The sequence below is a fragment of the Panthera onca genome, chromosome D1, assembly GCF_046562875.1.
Source record: "Panthera onca isolate mPanOnc1 chromosome D1, mPanOnc1 haplotype 2, whole genome shotgun sequence".
Taxonomy (NCBI): Eukaryota; Metazoa; Chordata; class Mammalia; order Carnivora; family Felidae; genus Panthera; species Panthera onca.
The window spans coordinates 23,079,475-23,103,894 of NC_138348.1; the positions used below are offsets into that span (position 1 = coordinate 23,079,475).

Consider the following 24,420-nt stretch of genomic DNA (forward strand, 5'->3'; position numbering starts at 1 on the left):
AGCCCAGGTCCATCCCATTCCCCTAGCCCTAGGCAGCCACTGATCTGCTCACAAAAGGCCTTTATTTTTTTGGCACACCTTAAAGACCATGTGTATTGTGTATGGTTTCTAATATATCCCACATTTTAATGAAAATCTGACCGGATATTGCATTCTTTGTTCAATGCCTTTTGTCATTAATAGTTTTAAGTTTTTTAAACTTCATATTGTAGCTATTACTGTGGTCAAGACATCCGGTATCAATATGAATGTCATATATTTTTAGGGAGCTTGGTCTTTTCTCTGGAAGTTTTAACATTTTCTCCTCTGTTCTTTTAAGCCACTGTAAAATATGTTTGCACAGGCATCACTTTATTTGTCCTGTTTGACTCTCAGTGAAAAATTTCAATGAGTTCCTTCTTCCTTTTTAATTTATGTCTATTTACCTGTGCTTTGTGTTCTCCTCATTTCATTCCTTCTTGGCCTTATTTTTTGGGTACTGATATCGACAAATATTTTTAGATTTGATTGCCTGTTAATATTTTATATGTTATATCCTGTATTATTTCCTACTTCCTCCCCCCAAAAAATTCTTCAATCTGATATTCCAATTCAACAATTCATTCATTTTATCCATCCCATTTATTTACTCTATATAAAGTACTATTTCAACTATTATATAAATGTTACCATTCAGATCCTTTTAAGATTTAATACAGTTTTGAGCACCTGGGTGGCCTAGTCGGTTAAGCATCTGACTTAGGCTCAGGTCATGATCTCAAGGTTTCTGAGTTTGAGCCCTGCGTAGGGCTCTGGGCTAATAGCCCAGAGCCCGGGGCCTGCTTCAGATTCTGTCTCTGTCTCTCTCTACCTTTCCCCCACTCACACACACACACTCTCTTTCTCTCTGTCTCAAATATAAATAAACATTAAAAAAAGATTTAATACAATTTCATAATTCATACGTATATAGATAAAAGTATGTATTTAAGCAAACTTGCTTTAATTCTTATTATGTTCTAATACTTCATATAGTACATATTATAAGAAGAGAAGATAAATATTTCTATTTGATATACTTTTTGCCAAAAAACAAAACAAAAAAAGGCTCCATTACTATTTTTTACAATGCATATGAGAAAATATTGATCCTCTCAGCTTTTGCTAGTTTTTAAAGATCTTTATTTTTCCTTAAATTTTGAAGAGTATTTCTGCTGGGTACAGAAATCTAAACAAACTTTGTCCCCTTTGTGTGACACTTAAAAATGCCATTCATTGACTTCTCACCTCTATAGTTTCTGTAAACAAATCCACTGTTATTATATTTCTTCTTCTACATGTGAGGTATCTTTTTGGTCTTATTAGTTTTAAAGTTTCTTTTAACTACTGTTTTTCAGCAATTTGATAATAATGTCTCTTTTTGTAGTGTTTTTCTTATGTTAGGGATTTGGATATAACTTAAAATTTGGAAAACTTTCTGTTATTATTTTCTCATATATTCCCCACCTTTTGCACCTTCTGAAACAAAATCACTCATATATTATAGTGAAAAATGTTGTACAGCTCATTATTCTGTTTATTATTTTTAAATATTTTTCTCTGTGTTTTTAAAATAATTTTGTTACTATTTTCAACTATATTGATCGTTTTATATAGCTTTCAATTTTCTGCTAATTCTCTTCAGTGTATTTTTCACTTAAGAGATAGACTTTTAACACTATAATTTCTAGTTCTATAGCTCCAACATTTTCCTTGACGAATTTCATGTTTTCCTTTACATCCTTGAGTATATTCTAAGGCTTAAAATAACTATTTTGACGTTATAGCCCTCTAGTTCCATCATTCTTATCATTTCTGGTCTGTTTCTATTGATTTATATTTCTCTTCATTATGCATCACATTCCGCAGCTTCTTTGTATGGCTTGAAACTTTTAGTTAAATGTTTACATTAAGTGTATATTGTTGTATGCCTTTAAAGAGTGGATGAGTTTGTTCCGACACACAGTTAAGTTACTTAAAGATCAGTTTGATTACTCTAGACTTGTATTTAAGCTTTATTATGGTGAGTCCAGAATAGTCTTCATTCTAATTCCACTGTAGACCCGATGGTAAAGTGAAATACTTGTGAACATTAAATACACTGATATATTGGATATTTTTTTATTTACAAATTTTTTAAACATTTATTCATTTTTTGAAAGATGGAGAGAGACAGAATGTGAGTGGGGGAGGGGAAGAGAGAGAGGGAGACACAGAATCTGAAGCAAGCTCCAGGCTGTGAACTGACAGCACAGAGCCTGACGCGGGGCTTGAACTCACAAATCATAAGATCGTGACCTGAGCTGAAGTCAGATGCTTAACCGACTGAGCCACCCAGGCACCCCTGGTATATTGGATATTTAATGTATTATTAATACAGTTATATATATTTATCTTGAAGTCTATCCACTCTGGTTGATAGAAACATGAACTATTTCTCCCCTTGTGTGAGTCCTGGGAATTGTCTAGGCTATTGCTTTCCTCTGGTTCTTTAATGTATTTTGGGGTTGTTCCTTACTTGTATGTGCTGTTCAATACTTAGCCAAAAATTTAACAGAGTTCTTGGAAGATCTGTGGGTCTCTCTCTCTCTCTCAGCCTTCCACTTTTCTGACTTCATCTGCATTCAACATCATGAATTTGAGCCCCTTCTCCCTTCCCAAATACCAACCGCGTAAGTCATTGAGACCTCTGGAGTCTTTGGGGAATCTCACTCCCTGCACTGTGATCTGGAAACTCATTCTATGCAGGAAGCTGGAACAATTTCAGGGCTTACTTTAAATGTTTCCCTTATTCCAAGCATCAGAGAAATTCAGTACCTACCATCTAATGTCTAAAACTAGTTGCTTCATACATTTTATTCTGCTGCTACATGATTACAGTGAGAGGAAAATGCCGGCAGTAGTCAATGCTTCAAAGATGAAAATAAAAGTAATTTATTTAATATTAAGTTAGACACTATTACAAAAATAATATACACACCTGTGATTCTGCCATTCACATTTAACATCTACTAGTTTGCATATTTGCTTCAGGTCAGTCTAGTGAAGGTATATTTTATATTGACACGTAAGTTGCACACAGAATAGAACATAAAACATGAGTATAGCCTAATGAATTCTGACAAACTATGTTCACTTGTGTGTAAGCAGAACCTAGATCCAGCAATACTACATTACCCACTCTGTCCCCTTCTGTCAAGATACACCCTGCTGAGGTTAACAACTGACTACTAACACCAGAGATATGTTTGCCTGTTGTAAATTTTATGTAAATGGAATCCTACATTTCATATTACTTTATACTGGCCTTTTTTCATCAAAAATACATTTGGGGCTCGTTCTGCTTCCAGCTACCCTAGTGAGACGAGCAGCAGCCATGTCCGCACAGCTACAATGGATGGTCCTGCACAACTGCTTCAACTATCTGATCGAGGGGAACGAGCAGATACACAGCGTGGAGCCCAATAACCCTTCTGCTATAATAGGCTGATTCACCTCAAGGCTGTGGGCATGGAGCCTGCGGCTGAAGGCTAAAGTGTGGTGGTGGTCAAGAAGTGGAGATCTGGCCAGAGAAAGCCTGCCACCTCCTACAGGTTGGACCGCCATTACAAGAACGCCAAGGCCGCCCTCAGCAGCAACCGGGACACGATCCACAAGAACAAGTGCAGCCCAGATCCGCATGTGGCGGCAGTTCATAGAGCCAGCCCCATCCCACCCAGCCAGAAGACTGTGATGCTGAAAGGGATGCATCCTGCCCCACCAAGACCTCCTGAGCACCTGCTCCCCACCTCCAAACCAATGAAGATAACAACCACCTCAAAAACAAACAATCTCCACCCCCCCAAAACAGTTTGTGGAATTCATCTATGTTGTGTATACCAGTGCATACATTCATTTAATAATATACAATTATTTAATTGCTGTATAATTGCTGTATTATTGCTGTATAATTATTCCATATTAAGTATAATAAAATGTGTAATCATTTTCCTTTGGTAGACATATAGGTTGTTTTGAGTTGTGTTTTATTTACATTTTTTTAACCATGATGCAACTAGGACTATTCTTGTAATATGTTTACAGTGGATATACATGCACATTTTTTTGGTGGCTTTGTATTTAGACATTGAACTATTTGTATATTTCAAATCATTTTTAAATAAATGAAACATTGCAAATAAAACCATCGCTCCTTTTTTTCTCTAAGTTCTTTTAATGTAGGTACTTATTATCATGAATTGCTGGAAACTCTTTCCGGGCATATTTTAATATACCAAACTATATGCACAGTATTTACATGCAATGCCCTATAATACTGTTTAATAACCAGATGAATGGTATTACAATTCTGCTTTCAGTATCATATTAATTCACACTGTTAAAGTTAGGCCGTGCAGTTACTATTCTGCTGACGCCACAACAATAATTTGGGAGCATTGCTTTCTTTACTGCTTCTTGGAATATATTAAGTAAATTCAGAGTTATCCGTTCATTGAAAAACTTGTAAGCATTCTCTCATGAAATCTTTCAGGCATTTTTTTAAATTTTGGCAGAGAATAAATTTGAAAGTTGAAATAGTGAATGAAGGTAATAGGGAATTTTTAAAATACCATTTTTAGATATTCTTATAGTAATTGTTTGTATAGATTTTTCTATATTGGGTCAGCCTCAGGATGTTACATATTCCAGTATATCAATATTTAAAGTATTAAAATCTATTAATGTAAATTGAGCAAAGAATTATCCTATAATTCTTGTTTTTTGTATTTATCTGAGTTTATGTTCCTGATCTCTTTTCCAATGTGAAAGTTTGCTTTCTCCCTTTTTCCTTTTTGAAATTAAGTATGTGTACATTTATTCACTGTGATGTTGCTCAAAACAGTAGCTGTAAAGAAACAGATTTTCACAAAAACAATAGCAAATAAATTATGGTACTTTCATACATTGGAATAGGCAGTCACCTCCACACCACCACCACCCAAAAACCTGATGTCAATAGGTGAAGAAAAGAAAATTGTAGCCGATGTATGCAATATGCTATCATAAGTAGAAGAGACTTAATGTTATATACATGAATATATGATACATCAATAGTATAGATGTATATATAGGCATATATGTATATTTGTATACATATATGCACACATATACATACATATACCTCTGGAAAAATTTAAAAGGCAATGATGCCATTAGTTGCCTTCAGAAAGAAGAATGGGAGGGCACTATTTTATGGGAGACTTTTCACTCTCCATCCCTTCTGTCTTTTGAATTTTAAATTATGTCAGTTATGTGAATATATTACCTCTTCAACAACAAGAAAACAAGAAAGGAGGGAAGGAAGGAAGAAAGGAAAGAAGAAAGGAAGGGAGGGAGGGAAAAAGAAAGAGAAAGAAAGGAAGGAAGGAAGGAAGGAAGGAAGGAAGAAAGAAAGAAAGAAAGAAAGAAAGAAAGAAAGAAAAGAGAGAAAGAAAGAAAAGAGAGAAAGAAAGAAAGAAAACAGAAAACTTCTTTTGGCCCAGCTTAGTTCGGTTTCCTAATAAGTAACAGCAGTTCAAACTTCCACCAGTAATTCATGAGACTACCTGTTTCATGGCGTACTTATAATTATTGGTACTCAATGTTATTAATCTTTACAACTGTTGTCATTTTAAAGGGTGCAAAGAATTATATCATTGCTGAAATATTTATTATCTTGTCTAGTAGTGGGGTTGAATATCTGTTCATACGTTTATTATTCACTTGAATTTCCCCCTTTAAAAATTGCCTTTTTATATGTTTGAATTGTTTTTGGCAATTTGCAGAGAGTTCTTTGTATATTAAAGTTATTAGCCTTATGTCTTCCCACATTTCTTGCAATGAGCAAATGAGCATTTATAGTTTCTATAATAAATGTAATTTAAAATTTCTATTGCCTAATCATTTAAAAAGTTTCATAGCTAGGTGGTGCCTAAAGGCAATATAATATGAAATAAATTCCTACATTTGCATAGTGCTTTATAGTTTATAAACCTTTATTATGACATTCTCCTTATAAAAAATAATTACCTAATTTTTTAAAGTAACCCATTCATATGATTCAAAATGTGAAGTATACAAAAACACATGTGAAAATTTTTCTCCTTGACCCCAAGAAACTCATATTCCTTTGCTAGAGTTAGTCAATGTTATTAGAAATTTCTTGTATTCTTCCAGAGTATTTATGCATATAAAATCAAATGTGTATCATTTTCTCTTTTTATACAAATGGAAACTTATTAGATACATTATCATTCTCCTTAGTTTTTATTTAATCATGTATATTAGAGAATATTCCAGGGTTTTTATTTAATCATGTATCTTAGAGAATATTCGGATTAGTGCATGCAGAACTTTCTCATTATGTTCTCTAACATTATAGTCTGTTTTATGCATACATTGTAACTTATTTAGCCAGTGTCCTATTCATGAGTATTTAGGTCTTTCAGAATTTATTGCAAACAGTAAGGAAGGAAAAAATATTTTACATTTTATTATTTCAGATTTTAAATCTATAAGATTTTAGGAAGAAAAATTACTGGGTGAAAATTATGTATGTTTTGGATTTTGACAAATATATCTAAATTTACCTTCTAATAATGTCTCATTTTCATATGCTCATCAGTTCACTGTGGTATCAAACTCCTTGAATTCTTCAAATCTGATAAGAGAAAGATAATTGCATTTGTCTTATTATAGTAGTTAATCAGATAGATATAGATATACAAACCGTGTGTATTTCCTTTTCTTTGAAATGCCTACTTATGTCTTCCTGGTTGTAGGGTGTTTATTGTTATTGCTGTTGTTAGAAAATACATTAAATATACAATTTCCATCTTGTGCTGCTTGGAATTTATTCTTTTACAAAGGATGAGTTTTATAACCAATTTTATTCATGGATATATTTATGGCTACTCACTTCTTCCAAAATCATTTATGGAATAATCTTATTTTTCCTACCGATTGGGAGACTAAGTTGTACATTGAATTTTCTATGTTCTAGGATCCTCCCCTGAGCTTTATATTCTGATTTGTTGATCTGTGTTGGTTCACGTTAATTACATACTTTTCAATCATTAGAGTTTTTTTTAATATTTGCCTACATCATGATAGCATGAATCTCTCCTTGTTATCTTACATTTACCATGTTTCTATGAAAATGATTGCTTGCTTACTTTTTATATGAATGTTGATATTAATTGTCTAAGTACCATCTCCCACTCATAAATAAGAATCTTGATACTCATGAAAAGAATGGATAAATATATCACTGTGAAGTCACACTGTAAACTCCAGGACAAGAATAAACAAAGAGCAACACTGCTAACATGGCAAAGCCAATCGTTATTGATGTAAGTCAGAATAGTTATGTCCTTGTGGAAGGGGCGTGACACTAATTGTGAAACGTTGCAAGGGAATGCTCTAGGGTATTAGAAATTGTACATCTTGACTGGTTGATGGTTACTTGGTTTTATGCACAAATACCTCTTTCACTTACCATATACAAGTGAGATTACAAATTGCGGGGTGGGCGCCATGTAAGATCTTGCCCAATAAAATGGTCAGCTTTGACTGTAAGTTTTAAAAATTAACTCCCAGAATTTAAATTCTAAAGGATTTCCTATAACCGCCCATATTTTAGCTCTAATACAGTTATCAGAAGTTTCGCACGTCTGGTCCGAATTCCCACAAGGCTCTTCAAATTATGTTGCGTGGTTTCATTTGGATGGGACACACAGTCTTCAATTCTCCATGCTTCTCTGCAATCACTTTTGTTTTATCCACCTGAACTACTTCAATCATTTCCTTTGCTGAATTTCGGCTTTACAATATCGTTAATTTCACCGAACTGGGTCTGCTTATTTATTCTTTAATTACCATGTGCACTTGTATTACTGATAGTTGGTCATAAAGCAAATTCACTTGGAATGCCCATTCAATTCTGTCCTTCTTAAAATTTCAAATTATAACCTGATCCTTGAATGCCTCTTCAACTATTCCATCCTTCAATAATCTGTTTCTTTGAATGCCATTATAACTAACTTTAATCTGATTATCGACTAGTATGTAAAATATCTTATGGTTGTTTTTTTTTTTTTAATTCAAATACATGTGCTGTATTATATAATAGCACTATTAGGAATGAATTGTGTTTTTCTTTTTTTTTTTAATGTTTATTTTATTTTTTTTTTTTTTGAGAGAGAGAGAGAGACACAGACAGAGCGCAAGTGGGAAGGGCCATAGAGAGAGGGAGACACAGAATCCAAAGCAGACTCCAGGCTCTGTGCTGTCAGCACAGAGCCCGATGCAGGGCTCGAACCCACAAACCGTGAGATCATGACCTGAGCTGAAGTCAGACGCTCAACCAACTGAGCCACTCAGGCACCCCTGAATTGTGTTTTTCATCCAGCTTCCTTAGAGCTTAGGCAAAGTGGATCTAATTAGCAAACTCTTAATTGTTTGAAAATTATATGTTAGAATGACCATTTGAAAACCCAAATATTCATCAGCAAGTTTGCAATGGAAAATCCATTACTGGATATGATACAATGTCCCATTCAGGGTAGAAGAACATCATCTACAGACATAGATATTTTGTTCTAATAATTTATAAAAATTATGATTTAAATATAAATATAGTAAAATTAAGATATTTTTGAAACATGGATATATATTTTTAGAGAAAAGAAATAAATAAAATGTTGTGTTTGTAAAACTGCTGACGAATTTTCTAGAAAATGATGCCGTTTTTTCTTTTTTTTAAAGAGGAAATCAATACTTTTTATAGATTAAAAATAAAGTAAAAACAAATTGATGCCCCATTGCTTTCCATTACAGAATTACAGAGTAAAGGACTGTGTGACATCCAGCATTTTTTTTCATATCAAATCACTTCACACAAGGGTTTAATGTTCATTTGGAATAATATGTTCATTTTATTGTATATTTCTGTAAGACCCATCATCGCCAGGCAAGCTCCTTTCGATATTTTATATTTCCTTTCATTGATACGATGCTGAAAATGGTCATTTGCATTTCCAATTGAAATAGTGCTCCAAATTTTTAAGCCTTAAGCTCATCTCTGTTAAATGGAATGAGGCTGGAACTAAAGTTTCTTCGAGACCCTTGTTCCAAGGCACAATCTTTTTGTTTGAGGTATTCATGACACATGCAATCACAGACAACTTGCACCCTGTGGCACTAAGAAATTAAAAGATAACATGAATGGTATCGCACCAGGAAAAACTATTACAGTGATAAACAGAAAAAAGGCAATTTAGCCTAAGTCCTTGAGACATCTAAACTAATATTCAACAAACTAAAATGTGTAACTTGCATATGGGAAAGTCACTGAAGTCATTCCTAGATAAAAGTCAACATGCCCAGAAGAGGGACTATGTAGTGGGGTTGTCTGAGCGTGACAGTGACCTTTGGCATTCAATTAGGCAGAGGGAGTTAACTTTCTCAAAGCCTCATTCATGCCTATACAAGATCAAAGCTCTCTCTGTCATTTGTCTCTGGTGTTAAAAATAAGTTCCTGCACTGTGGTTTATTCTCCTCTCTTGAATCTGTATTCACACATCTTTTGTTTGTCAAATGCAGAGTTGTGACAGCGTCTGATTTTTAACAACACTTTGAAGTAGCTGAGGGAATATGCTATCAGTGTCAACAGAAAATAATTAACTTTTTGTATGAAAATGCAATTCAGGTTTGTATGTGGTTTTGTGATCTCAAAGGCCTGTGTTTATTAGTTTCATTTGACATTTGATAATTCACCTTGTTAGGGGCAAATAATTAAATTTGAGGCATTTTTTTATTTTGTGAATTTATATACAAGAAAATGAATATAATCATAATAAAGTACATTATTGTTGCCTACATTTTCATGAAATTTCTAAATTGTAGGCTAAAAAATATATAAAAGAAATTAAATATGGCCAACTAAAACCACTATTGTGAATAAGTAATGAAAAAAATTTTAATTAACTTACATATTGTACTATATTTGTATTCGCAGGCTTGCTGACAGTCTATATTTTAAAGTGGTTAAATATTCCTTGTGAAAACTGTATAAAAAATCAATTTACTTAGCAAATTGTTTTGATAAATAGCCACCAGCTAAATAGGCAGAGTTGAGTATTTAAAACAGGAGAGGTGATTATGTTTATATACATTTGTGAACCCAGCTCTGGCAATTGTATTCTGGTACCCAAACCTATAATAGACTAAGGAAAGAATAAATATGACAAGTGATTTGACTCAGATACTAATGACACATTTAGAAATAGTGAGAGGAAGAAGTAGATCTTTCCATAAATGTATAGTTTCTGGTGTCTGATTTTTTAAAAATTTTTTAATGTTTATTTATTTTAAAAGAAAGAGAATGGAGGAGGGGCAGGGAGAGAGGGAGAGAGAGAATCCCAAGCAGACTTCTGGGCCATCAGTGCAGAGCCCAACAAGGGGCTTGATCTCACAAACTGTGAGATTAGAACCTGAGCCAAAATCAAGAGTCAGATACTTAATCAACTGAGCCATCCAGGACCCCCTGGTGTCTGATTTCTCAGCCTTGGTCCCTGACATTTGCCAGGACCTTGACTTGACTTGCTTATATAAGGGTAAACATCAAACATTACCTGACTATATCCAAGGCTGGATTCAAGAGCATGGGAGCATTGCAGTGGCACAGGGCCACAAGTTCAGAAGGCCCATGTGCTTGGTTTAATGCCCTGTTGTCACTGTGTTGAAATGTTATTTTTGACTTTGTGTTTTGATAGTGAATCTCCATGGCACAAGCAAACATGGTTGAAGGGGGAGAGGGAGGTATGGAGTCTCCGTTCATGTATGGTCCTATCTTTTGGCCACCCATGCAGATTTTCAGTTGCCCAGCCCCTACTCTCTGGCACCCCAGACACCGCTTGCTGTTGCCTCTTCCCTCTACCTGGGCAACAACGCTTCTCTTATTCAGTTGGGGTGATGGGGGGATGGAGCCTACATTCTACCACCACTCTTCACACCTCAGTGGGGGCCTGAGTATAAGAGAAACTCAGAAGACCTGGATCACAGTCCAGAGTTGGGCACCTGAACTTGGAGTGTCTCTGGGTCAGGCTGGTGACAGTCACCTCTAGCCACTGGAGACAATTCCTGGAACATCCAGTGGGCAGCCAGAGGCCACACGTTGAGAGTGGGTGGGACAGTGGGAAGGAGGACGGCCAGCTTAAATTCTCTAGAGCCCGCTCTAAGCCCAGTTGTGGGAGTCCCACAGTGCAGTGGGAGTCCTAGCAGGTGCCTTCAGTCATGGGTTGGGTGGCAGGGGTGGCTGTGAGGGTTCTCATATCCTGGTATTCCCATACCCAGGGCAGCATCCCTTGGGATGGCTCAGTGCCTGGCCAAAAACCTCTTTCCCTTTTGTCGAACCTCCCAGTGTGTAATGTGGACGTGTTAGCTCTGGAGTGGCTAGAGGCACCCTCCAGGAATGAGTTATAAAATGGAAATTGTGTCATTTTGGTATTTTCACAAATGAGTTAAATGCTCTTATATTTGTATTTAAAATGAACACTACACACTATAAAGAGTAATACTAATAATATTAAATATTATTTACTTAGAACAACATTAAACAGCAAATTAAAATACCCTGAGAAGTCAAGAGACAGACTACTGAAGAAAGAAAAAGCTTTATATTTCAGTGTCTTTACAGCACTTTTCTTTTTTTTTTTATTTTTTAATGTTTATTTATTTATTTTTGAGAAAGAGAAAACAGAGCATGAGTGAGGGAGGAGCAGAAAGAAAGGGAGACACAGAATCTGAAGCAGGCTCCAGGCTCTGAGCTGTCAGCACAGAGCCCCACACGGGGCTCAAACTCACGGACTGTGAGATCATGACCTGAGCTGAAGTTGGAGGCTCAACTGACTGAGCCACCCAGGGGCCCCAGCACTTTTTGTTTTGAACAAGGGGCCCTGTGTTTTCATTTTGGGCTGCAGCCTGCAACTCATGTAGCCAGCCCTGCTCATACATAGCTGTCTTACATTCTGTCTCAGTGCCAGGTGATAGCTATTGTATTTTGCCAATTTTTTAAAGCTGATCTGATATAGATTTGCCTTTCAGGCATATATGCTGTATGTGCCTCCCTATGTCACTGTCCTTCAGGACCTTCCACGGTGAACTTGTCAGTCTCCACGCAGTCAGAAAGTTCTTCCGGATTGTATTTTTTGGTCCTGAATTGCCCTGTCTGGCCTCTCTGGCTGATAGATTGCAAAGATGCATGTGAGTACGGCTGCAGCAGGAGTTTCAGTAAAAATTTAACTGAAAACTATGGCGCGGATTCTTCAGGTTGTTATGTTTTCAGCGCTGGCGGGAAGAACAGGAATATTTTGGGGAAGTTAAATATTTGATTAGCAGTAGGCTTAGAGAATCTATAATGTCCTTTTCATCTCTGAAGTTTATGATTTCAGAGAGAAGAGATATTGTTGGCATAAGAAAAATAAATGATCTCTAACGTGGTTCTCATGATTATGAATTATCACTGAAAATTGGCTTCAGAATCTAGGCAGATTATAGTAGTTCCATAATTCTAGAAGAGGCAAGTTGATAGAGCTCTACAGTCTCATCTTTCTGACATAATTTGCCAAAAGTTTCAGACAAAATTGAATGTTATGTAATATTAACAGATGAGAGAAATAGAGAAATGAAATGCCTGCTGTGATCCGATCACTCATCTAACTAGTCACTACTTTGTGCCCATCTAGATTTGAGAGTAGCTTGTGAACTTGGGCAATTCACTTAATAACTCTTAGCCTCTTTCACTACCTTTAATATGGCAATAATATTGCCTCATTTTGTGATTAGCTGCAATCACACAGAAAGTCTCAGCACCACAGACCAAATAGAATTTAATTCCATTTCTGTTTGGAACCTCTCCGTTTAATCACACTTTCATAATGTCCTACCCACATAACAAAAGTAATGAACTTCACTGAATGTCCTTGTAAAAAGGGGATACTTTTAATATCAATTTCAGAAGAGTAATATATATGAAATGTAAGGCATTAATTAATCTAATTATTTTTTGTGTTTTCCTTGATGTCTTGATTCAGATAAAATGTGTGTAAGGACTAAGTTTTGAATTATCCACCAAAATGTTTTTGGACAAATTACTCCAATTATTTGTAAAAATATTTTTCCAGACATATGGTAGATAGTGCCTAAATAGTATTACTTGATATTCAAACTCAAATTGCAACAATATTCCAGGTGGGTGACTTTACCCATCTTTTCAAAGTCTCTTTGCCTATAAGGAAAGCAAAACATACCAAAAACCCCTTGCCTTTTTTTTTTTTTTTTCATTAAAGCCCATTTCAATGACTCAGAAAACTCTGGATTCAGGCCCCAGTGGGTTAAAGATTTGGGGCACCTTCATAAATTATAAAGGCATATTGTTTATTTCAATGCAGTTGATTCTTCCTTTTTTTAAATGTGATTGTTTATATAAATGCTTGTTGATTCAACTTCTTATTGTGTTTCATAATTTTTAATTACTCTATACCCTCACAGCTACTTAGGGCAGTAGCCTTCCATATGATCTCACTATCCATCATTTATTTATATTTTAAACTATGTTCCATTCTCCTGGCAGGATTAACTCCCTAAGATAAGCAATTCAAATCATTGGAGATATGAAGAGAAGTAGAAAACAACCTTTTCCCTGCCAGGGTTTGGAATAAACTGAAAGTTAAGACAGAGGAGAGAGACTAATGACAATATGAAAGCCAACCTCAATACTCACACAATTTTTCAAAGAGTATGGATTTATACATGTAGTCAAATGTGTTTATAACTGCTATAAGCCTACCCCCTTGAATAGCCCACTTAATAGAAAGCCTGAATTTATAGAGCAAACCCAATCATTATAGCTGCAGACTCTGAAGGTAGAGTAGGGTGGGGTTTCAAGGGTAGGCATGGCGGTGGGGGGGGCGGTAATACAATCTCCAGTGTGAATAGACTAGCTGCAATAATCCACCCATTTCAACTTTGTAAAAAGTCAAATCCTTGTTACCCATGGGGCAATCAGTGTGCCAGAGAACTCTCCCTAACATAAAAAAAGACACAAGGGATGGATATCTCTGAATATGTTTATATCACCTCCATCGAAAATCCTTCCATGATTGCTTAGACAATAATTTTGAACTCTCTTTTCCAGCCCTCAAACCCCTTCACAGTAGAGGGGTCCATGAAGCGGCCCTACCTCACCTACTTCTATTGACTCGATCACTTATACTTCAGTCAAGGGTACATTCTACCACATAGGACTCACTCTAAAGAATTGACATGTTGGGTTTTCGTTTTTATTCCCATACCATTTACTTAACCTTTGTGTATATTTTGCTTATCAAAATTATATTCTTCCTTCAAAATTTGGAAAAGATACTGACTGTTCCAAAAGCTATTTTCTGATGTTCTATGTGGAATTATCATTTCCCTCTGCTGGTGCCTTGAGCTCATTGTTCATTCATTGAGTGCAATATTTCCAGTCACCTAACCTTCTCGAGTTGAAAGATCAATAATTTGACCAGAATTTGAATCCTACCTCTGTTGCTTAATTAATTACCCGTATGTTGGTATAATTTTTCAATCCATAAAATGTGTATGGTAATGCCAAATATATAGGGTTTTTATGAAGGCAAATAAGAGGATGTAGGTTAAAATCACTTTGGAGTAGTAGAGCTCACTATATTTCATTTTTTTCTTCTTGTTTTTTAAGGTTTGGGCATATATTATCTCTCTCATATATGTATATGAATATATGAGAGAGAGAGAAGGAAGTTCCTTTTTAATTGTAATAATTGTGAATATAACAGAAAATACTATATATTGGGGTACTTGAAGTGTATATCAAGTGTATTTGAGATAGCATCTGTCCCAGTTTTACACTTGAAATTCTGAGTCATTTGAATTTGACTCTGATGACAGAAAATATATTAGACTTTACATATCCCTTTTAAAAGTCAGCTAAGATACTATATTAAATGGATTTTGGATTTAAGTAGAAGAGGTTAGGGGAAAAATCAGAAGGGAATATTTTGTTTGTGGAGAGTATTACTTTAGGTTGTTCTGGAAAAACATAATGATATTCTGAGAACCAATGCAAAAAAAAAGGGTCTCAGTGTATTAAAGACATTGTGGTTCTCACAAAGTTATGAGATGTTCCATAATTTTCATGATCTATATTAGAATTTTAATTTAAAATGGTAAAAAATTTGTCTGACAAAGGAGTGTTCAAGGTAGAGAAAAATGATTTTTTTCTCTAAGGGTAAGAAAAAATAAAAATGGCCAATATTTCGGGGCACCTCGGTGGCTCAGTCGGTTAAGCGTCTGACTTCGGCTCAGGTCACAATCTTGCGGTTTGTGAGTTTGAGCCCCCCCGTCAGTCTCTGTGCTAATACCTCAGAGCCTGGAGCCTGCTTCAGATTCTGTGTCTCCTTCTCATTCTGCCACTCCCCTGCTCATGCTCTGTCTCTGTCTCTGTCAAAAATAAATAAACGTTAAAAAAAATGGCCAATATTTTGAGGCCCTAAAATATCATTTGCTTTTCAAAAATAAACTTAATAATATCAGTGCTGAATACGACAGACAGTGATTCACAGGGAATAATTAAGATATACTTGGAAAGGCATCTGGCCAACGAAATGGGGAACTTTCTGGTAGCCAGTGTTGTAATAGTTATATCAAGATTTATAGCCTAGTCCTATAAGATTTTGCCCACACACTAAGTTTTCCATTACTTATACTGAGGACACTGAGGTTGACACAGGCTATCCAGATGCTATAGAAAGCATAACACAATATGCTTTGTGGGGTCTTCCGAAGTTTTTTGAAGGAGAGCTCATCGTTTTATTGCTTTAGAAGATCTGTAAACAGGTCAGCATTTTATTCTAAGCATTACATAAGATTGATAAATTTCTCACTTAATCATTATCAAATACCAATTTGATTCATACAAGCCATTTTTTTCTTACAAGAAATACATCATTTCTGGAACTAAAATTTTAATATGAAACCTATAACTCTTATAGACCATATGGATTTGTGAACACTATTTATTAAATCCAAGTTACCTCGGGGGTTTAAAACCAGTTTAGTAGTGGAAACCCACAAACCAAGTCACTGTCTTCGTCCATTTGGGCTGCTACAACAGAATACCAAAAACTGGGTGACTTATAAACAACAAAAACATAAACACTTTTGGAGACTGGCACATGTGAGGTTAAGTTGCAGGAAATTTGGTACCTGGTAAGAACTTGCTCCCTGGTTCATAGACGACCATCTTCTCATAATGTCCTCATATGGAGGACGGGAGAAGGGAGCTCTCCAGGTTCTGTTTGTAAGGCCACTAATCCCATTCCTGACCTAATCATCTATAGCAGGACCCACCTTCTAATAGGGGGGTTAGAGCTTCAGCATATGCCTTTATGCGGGAGCAGTCAGTTGATAGCATTGTCCTTCATGTGATAGCTGAAACTAAGGTCCTCAAATTTACCTTCTGAAATATGTTGAGATTTCTGTGACATTTCCACATGGTGGTGTAAAATGTCAGCCTCTGAACTTTCTGGTGATAGGTAAAAATTATTTGATGACAACAATTTGGCATTAAATATCTAGCTTATATTCAAGATGGCCAGCCTCTACATACCTCTAAAATATACCTCTAATAAATGTATACTTCTAATAAATTATTTTCTCTCTACTATCTTATAAAAATATTCTTTTCACCTGTTAGAGACTATTTCTTGTAAAATTGGGCACTTGCCCATGAAAATGAGTAATAGAGTCTAGAATAAGTTACTTATTTTCTGTGTGTATATTATGACTACGAAATGGAAGCTGGATATTTTGCTTATGATAAAGTTATGCTTAAAAAGAATTCCCAATGTTTTCTTTAAAATAGTGTTCAGTTGAAAAGTAGCATTCAGATACTTTGGAATGACTTTTTTTTTTAAATAATCTGTAGTAGGACAACCAGAATCATGTATCAAGCTGAATGGTTTTACCATAAACATTTCCTGATTCATAATGTGCCATTGCTATGCCTGCTTCCTGCTCTCTGCCTCTTCTTCCATTCTTCCATTCCATTTTCTATCTCAGGTTTACCATGACTTTTTTTCATTACCTCTATGCTACTTAGAACTATGTTAAAGCAGAAGGGGCTTGGAAAGAAGAAGAAAGAAGTGCTATAAAGTTGAAGAATTGAGATACAGTCTTTGACTAGTTTCATTCAACCTCCTTCCAGAGGTGAATTTGGCAATCTACTTTACCAGGAGAATAAGTTCTAATGAACTACTCATTATTCACTCTAGGCAGTCCTTTGCATCTTGTGGGGCAAATCGTTTTGTGGCGAGGGGAGCCCCTGCTCTCCAGGTTTGTTCTCCTTTTCATATCATAAAATAGCAGATTTTTGCCAAGCACCCTAATAAGACTGTATTTGTTGTTTCTTCAAATGTATAACATATTTCTTGAAGTCAGGGGAAAAATCTATATTATTTACAATATTAAATGTAATATAAAAGATGAATGATATTACAAGATAGTGATTAAAGACAGTTATTAAGAACACAGTTTTCTTGGGGAGACTTGGTGGCTCAGTTGGTTAAGCATCCGACTTTGGCCTTAGGTCTGAGCTCATGGTTCCATGAGCTCAAGCCCTACATCAGGCTTTGCACTGACAGTGCAGAGCCAGCTTGAAATTCTCTCTCTCCCTCTCTCTCTGCTCCTCTCCCCACTTGCTCTGTCTCAAAATAATAAATAAATAAACTTTAAAAATACTTAATTTAAAAAAAAGAATAGTTTTTCTGATTTCAAATCTTGCCTCAGCTCTTCACTGTCTTCTAATTTCACCAAAGGCTGAATGCATTGCAGAGAGAGAAAATAATGTGTCCATCTCCAAATAATGTTGTGAAGGGTGAGAACATACATAAAGTCCGTAACTAAATGCCAGGCAAATACTCAAGGTACTAACTGTATTTAGTTATTACAAGGTTACACATCAAACACAATAAAACCTTGGAACTAAATGAATTACTCAATACCTATTTTCTTAGTTGAACTCAGTTGAATTTCTAGTGTTATACAAAGATAATCGCCGTAGTGTTTAAGGAGTACTTGTCAGCGATTTTGAGGAGTTCATACTTTTACTTTCAAAAGCACAATCATTTCCATTAGTTTCTTACATTCTTCTTGGTTCCAAATGCCCAAAACATGTCTTAATTTTGTCAATGGATTGAGCCAATTTTCCCCATGTACTCAAATAAATTATTTGAATGAAGTGTACCAAGCTAAATAAAAGCAAAGAATTTAAGTTCTTTCCACTTTGGGAGTTATAAAGTAAAATGCCTAGCTGTACTAGGGCCAGACTTTTAAATAGCCAAGTACCTAAGCATTCTAAATCTAATTATTTTTACTGTTCTTAAAACCCAATTATGCCAAATGATTTAAGGCTATTTACCTTAAATATCGACCTGTTATGGCTTATTTAATTTTGCAGCAATATTCTCCAAATATCTTATAAGCATCAGAAAAATCTATATCTTAAAAACAAAGCCATGGCATAACTTTTATTATGTCTGACTTTTTCATTCTAGACTATAAACATTATAATTTGACTGTACAACTTTTATTGACTTTCTTGCTAACAAATATCTAAAGCCAACAATAAATTTGACTTTGGGAATGTATGTACAATTGAGCAGGCACAAATATGCCTTACAAAAATAATTAAAAGACATGCAGGTAGCTGCTGCCTAATGATTTCAATAAGAGTAAGAAAAATTAAAAGAATAAAATTAAACATTCTAAATAAATCATGTGCCACTGCCATTGAAATATTGATATGTAAACATTGTACTTCTGTTGTTACATCCTCTTTCTCTGGTAAGCGGTATTTTTAAAGTTCACATACACTATGTAAAAAAGTCTGTAATTTTGGGGTTCCTGGGTGGCTCAGTTGGTTAAGCATCTGACTTCGGCTCAGGTCATGATCTCATGGTTTGTGAGTTTGAGCCCTGCGTTGGGCTCTGTGCTACCTCAGAGCCTGGAGCCTGCTTTGGATTCTGTGTCTCCCTCCCCTGTTCTCTCTCTCTCTCTCTCTCTCTCAATCTCAAAAATAAATAAACATTAAAAATTTTTTTTAAATCTGTAATTTTAGTGTATACAGTTATATGCTTTTCAGTCGCACTATTTGTACTCTATTAACTTTATGTCCATATTTTAAAGGTAACAGAAAACTTCATTTGCTTAAGATTTTTAAAAAAAATTCTGAGTAGTAAAGATAGGAAAAATAGCCTAAGGTATTTTTCTTTGAAAATGTGAGTGTGCTTGTGTCTGTAACTGCAATTCTAAAGAAATAATTATTTCTCTGACATCTGGTTTATTTATATGTGCGCCTCCTGCTTTTGAGGTTGAAAGTCTTTAAAATTTATTCCTTCAATAAATCTTTGTTTGAATGAATACTTTCATGTATACTAAAAATAGTTAAGATATGTGAATAAATTCATGCATTGAGATAATCTGACATTGCTCTCATTGTATTTCAGTACACAAACAAAATGAAAGTAGTAAATTATGTAGAATACATAAAAACTATTAGAGAGATTATGTGAATTTTACATTAAAATATGTAGGTAACGTGTTAGGTATTTCAAAATTATTAAATGGCACAAAAACAGACACATAGACCAATGGAATAGAATAGAAACCCCAGAACTAGACCCACAAACGTATGGCCAACTAATCTTTGACAAAGCAGGAAAGAATATCCAATGGAAAAAAGACAGTCTCTTTAACAAATGGTGCTGGGAGAACTGGACAGCCACATGCAGAAGCTTGAAACTAGACCACTTTCTCACACCATTCATAAAAATAAACTCAAAATGGATAAAGGACCTGAATGTGAGACAGGAAACCATCAAAACCCTAGAGGAGAAAGCAGGAAAAGACCTCTCTGACCTCAGCCGTAGCAATCTCTTACTCGACACATCCCCAAAGGCAAGGGAATTAAAAGCAAAAATGAACTACTGGGACCTTTTGAAGATAAAAAGCTTCTGCACAGCAAAGGAAACAACCAACAAAACTAAAAGGCAACCAACGGAATGGGAAAAGATATTTGCAAATGACATCGGACAAAGGGCTAGTATCCAAAATCTATAAAGAACTCACCAAACTCCACACCCGAAAAACAAATAACCCAGTGAAGAAATGGGCAGAAAACATGAATAGACACTTCTCTAAAGAAGACATCCGGATGGCCAACAGGCACATGAAAAGATGCTCAACGTCGCTCCTTATCAGGGAAATACAAATCAAAACCACACTCAGATATCACCTCATGCCAGTCAGAGTGGCTAAAATGAACAAATCAGGAGACTATAGATGCTGGAGAGGATGTGGAGAAACGGGAACCCTCTTGTACTGTTGGTGGGAATGCAAACTGGTGCAGCCGCTCTGGAAAGCAGTGTGGAGGTTCCTCAGAAAATTAAAAATAGACCTACCCTATGACCCAGCAGTAGCACTGCTAGGAATTTACCCAGGGGATACAGGAGTACTGATGCATAGGGGCACTTGTACCCCAATGTTTATAGCAGTAATCTCAACAATAGCCAAATTATGGAAAGAGCCTAAATGTCCATCAACTGATGAATGGATAAAGAAATTGTGGTTTATATACACAATGGAGTACTACATGGCAATGAGAAAGAACGAAATATGGCCCTTTGTAGCAACGTGGATGGAACTGGAGAGTGTGATGCTAAGTGAAATAAGCCATACAGAGAAAGACAGATACCATATGTTTTCACTCTTAAGTGGATCCTGAGAAACTTAACAGAAACCCATGGAGGAGGGGAAGGAAAAAAAAAAAAGAGGTTAGAGTGGGAGAGAGCCAAAGCATAAAAGACTCTTAAAAACTGAGAACAAACTGAGGGTTGATGGGGGGTGGGAGGGAGGGGAGGGTGGGTGAAGGGTATTGAGGAAGGCCCCTTTTGGGATGAGCACTGGGTGTTGTATGGAAACCAATTTGACAATAAATTTCATATATTGAAAAAAATTATTAAAGAATATGTATATGAGTATCATTATGAAAATTGTGGCATATGTTCCCTTTATTTAGAAAATAATTCTATTAAAATTTAATATTAAAAATTCTCTTAATTCTAACTTAAGAAAAGCTTACAGAGGATTCCTTGTTAATCTGAAGGAGATGCTTGAAAACAAACTATGACTCCCAGTCCACTGGACTTTAAAGCTAAACCATTTGTAGAATTAACTCAGAGTCTATCAAGCAACAATCAAGACATTGTTCCCCATCACATGATGGTGTACACATGTAGAGGTTCACCAGAGATGGGAAGATAAAGAGCTCACCCATAGTTACAGAAGGAGAGGCAAAACAAAACATATGTGGTTTTGGCCTTATAGGTCAGAAATATGAGCTTTCAGGCATAATTGAATCTTAAGTTTGAACATTGCTATCAGGACATTGTCTTTACTATTTCTCAGTGATAGTTTTCTACATTAACCCCATTTGTGGAAATACAAAGCTTGCCACCATTATTTACATCCCAACAGCTTAGCAACTTGAGAATTGAGAGAATACCACTTCCAGCTAATATCCTCAGTATTGTCTGAAGGTATGCAATCTCCCAACTTCATATCTGTGGTTATTTCTTAATCTATTTCTATAGCACAGAGATACGGTTCTCTGATTAGCCAGTCCTAGGGTCATGTTCCTACCCTACGAATTCAAAATAGAATGGGCCTAGTGCAAGATATACGTAGAGTGAAAAAATGGCAAATCAGTTATCTAAAGCATAATTAGAATGCTTTTCCTTGAAAGAAAGGAGGAGTCTCAGGTGGGCAAAAATAGATGATGACCTCACATTCTATTCTCTAACTCATAAACAATTACAGAGGTCCATCCTCCCATACATGTACTTTCTAAAAATAATGCCGTATATATCATTCCATCTCACACCAAAAAGAAAAATTAAATAATTCACTTTCTACTTGAAGTGTTGTCCAAATTTTCAAGCAATTAGCATATCCAGCTTTCGAGTCAGGTATCAGAGTGATGGACATATGTTTTTTTCAAGTCTCACTCTTCATAATTGGCTAACACATGACTGAATACAAAATTTCAATGCTAGTAGCACAGTACTCTAGAAGAACTATAATAACATATATTAATTTTTTCAATCTTTTTAGCTTTGAGGTATAACAGGTAATACAAACTATTACACACATTTCACATGTGCATCTTGATGAGTTTGGGCATATTGCTGAGGTTGCACTGATGGTGTCACTGGTTTATGTATACGTTAAGTGTTTAGTTAAGAGGAGTATGTTAGATTCATGGTACATTACAACACACTACCACAAACTGGGTGGCTTAGAATATACTTCTGGAAGTTAGAAGTTCAAAATCAAAAAGTGGGCAGAGCCATGCTCTCTCGCCTAATTCTTGCCTTCCCATTGGCAATCCTAGGCATTTCCTGCTTGGAGCGCCAAGGCTCCAACCTCTGCCTCCACTGCCACATGGCTGTCTTCCCTCTGTGCAGTGGTGATCTCTTCTCTGTGTGTGTCTGTCTCTGTGTCTCATCTCTTATAGGGAACTCATTCATATTGGATTAAGGACCCACCTATTCTAGTATGACATCAACTCAATTACATTCACAATAACATGTAATCCAAATACGTTCACATTCACAGGCACCAGGGGTTAAGACTTCGGTACATCTTCTAGCAGAACACAATCAACCTATTACCTGGATAAAGCAAAAGAATGCATCTTTACCATCAGTGCATAATGTTCTATGATGATAAAAAGGAAACATCTACCAAAGGATCACAAACAAGAGATACCACACTCAAATGGAGATGCTAAACCAAACACAGGGATGGAAAAGTCGTTGTTTAAAAAAATTAAAATTTTTGAGACTCTTAAACCTCCCGATTTAGAGGGTTTTGAACAAAAATGTTTTCACTCTTTAGAGAGAGTTATTAGAGTATTTAGCCTTACCATCCCATGGAGTCCCCATCCTTCTTGCTAAACTCAAGCTTTTGTTAAAATGCAGTGAGTTTATTCAACGAACAGTGCAACATTTTAAATTGATATCTAGACTTCTGAGGGAGCAAGGGAGTGAGGATAAGTAACTGGCCGGCTAACCACTCCAATGGTGGAGCAAAGGGAAGATTGCTGCCTCAGTGAGCAACTTCTTAGGGGAGAGGATACAATAGTTTTTCATGGATAAAAAATGTACCTTTGTGAGAGACAAGATTACTTTAGAACCACCTTAGGCTTTCTCAGAGAATGACTCTAGATTGGCAAATAAAACTAAGCAAGCCATCGGGGGAAACCTTGGGCCAAACGAGGAGATTGTGACAAGATGGAATAGAGATTCATCCACCTTAGCCATCTGAGAGGTTAGAGATCCTAAACCATGATGAGGGTTCTGAAGAAACCATGAAAGACTTCATGAGGGAAAGTCGACTTTAAATATCTAGAGAGCAGTATGGCAAAGGTAGCTTTTCACACAGAACAATGGTTAATAACTTCTCCCTTACTATCCCGTTTAGTCTTCAGGCTACAAAATACCACACACTAGGTAGCTTATAAACAACAGAAATGTATTTCTTGCAGTTCTGAAAGCTGGAAAATTTAAGATCAAGATTCCAGCATGGTTGCCTTGTGGTGAAGGACTTCTTCCTTGTTCATACCTGGTGCCTTCTCATTGTGTCTTCACATGGTGGAAGGGGCTACAGAGTTCTGTAGGATCAAAAGCATTCTTGAGGGTTCCACTCTCATGACCTCATCACCCTCAAGCGTTCTACCTCCTAAAGCCAGCATACTGGGCATTAAGATTTTTACATATGAATGCGGGGGAAACACAGACATTCAGGTCATAATACTCCCAATTATAAGCTTCCAAATTATAAGCTTCAGTGGACAAGGCAGACTTTCCATCTACACTAGGCCTGAGTTGAGGGAAAACAAAAAGAAAATTTCTGAGATTTGATTACTACATGGAGCTGCATTTGGTAATTAATGATTTAAGATATAGTTACATAAATATGGCCCATAATTTGAATGCGATTGCTGATTTCACATCTAGGGTCAAGGGAAGAACCAGCCTCACTAAACTGATTTTAAAGAATGATGGGAAAGAAAAATAAAGGTGCTTATGAATGGTGCTAGAAATTTTACCTGTTTAACAGAATGGTTTTAATGCCATAAGTTATATTCTGTAGAACCAAGATAGAAAAGATCCCCTGCTGTGGTTTTGTGGACAAACATTAGGGAGAATCCACTAAGGAGGACTGAGGAATTTGCCTCTTTTGCAA

At 35.8% G+C, this 24,420-nt stretch overlaps 1 pseudogene; it reads left to right on the forward strand.

Moving 5' to 3' along the window:
• The first annotated feature begins 3,394 nt into the window (after positions 1–3,394).
• Positions 3,395–24,420, forward strand: part of LOC144612865 (large ribosomal subunit protein eL28 pseudogene) — a 53,103-nt pseudogene continuing 32,077 nt past the window's right edge.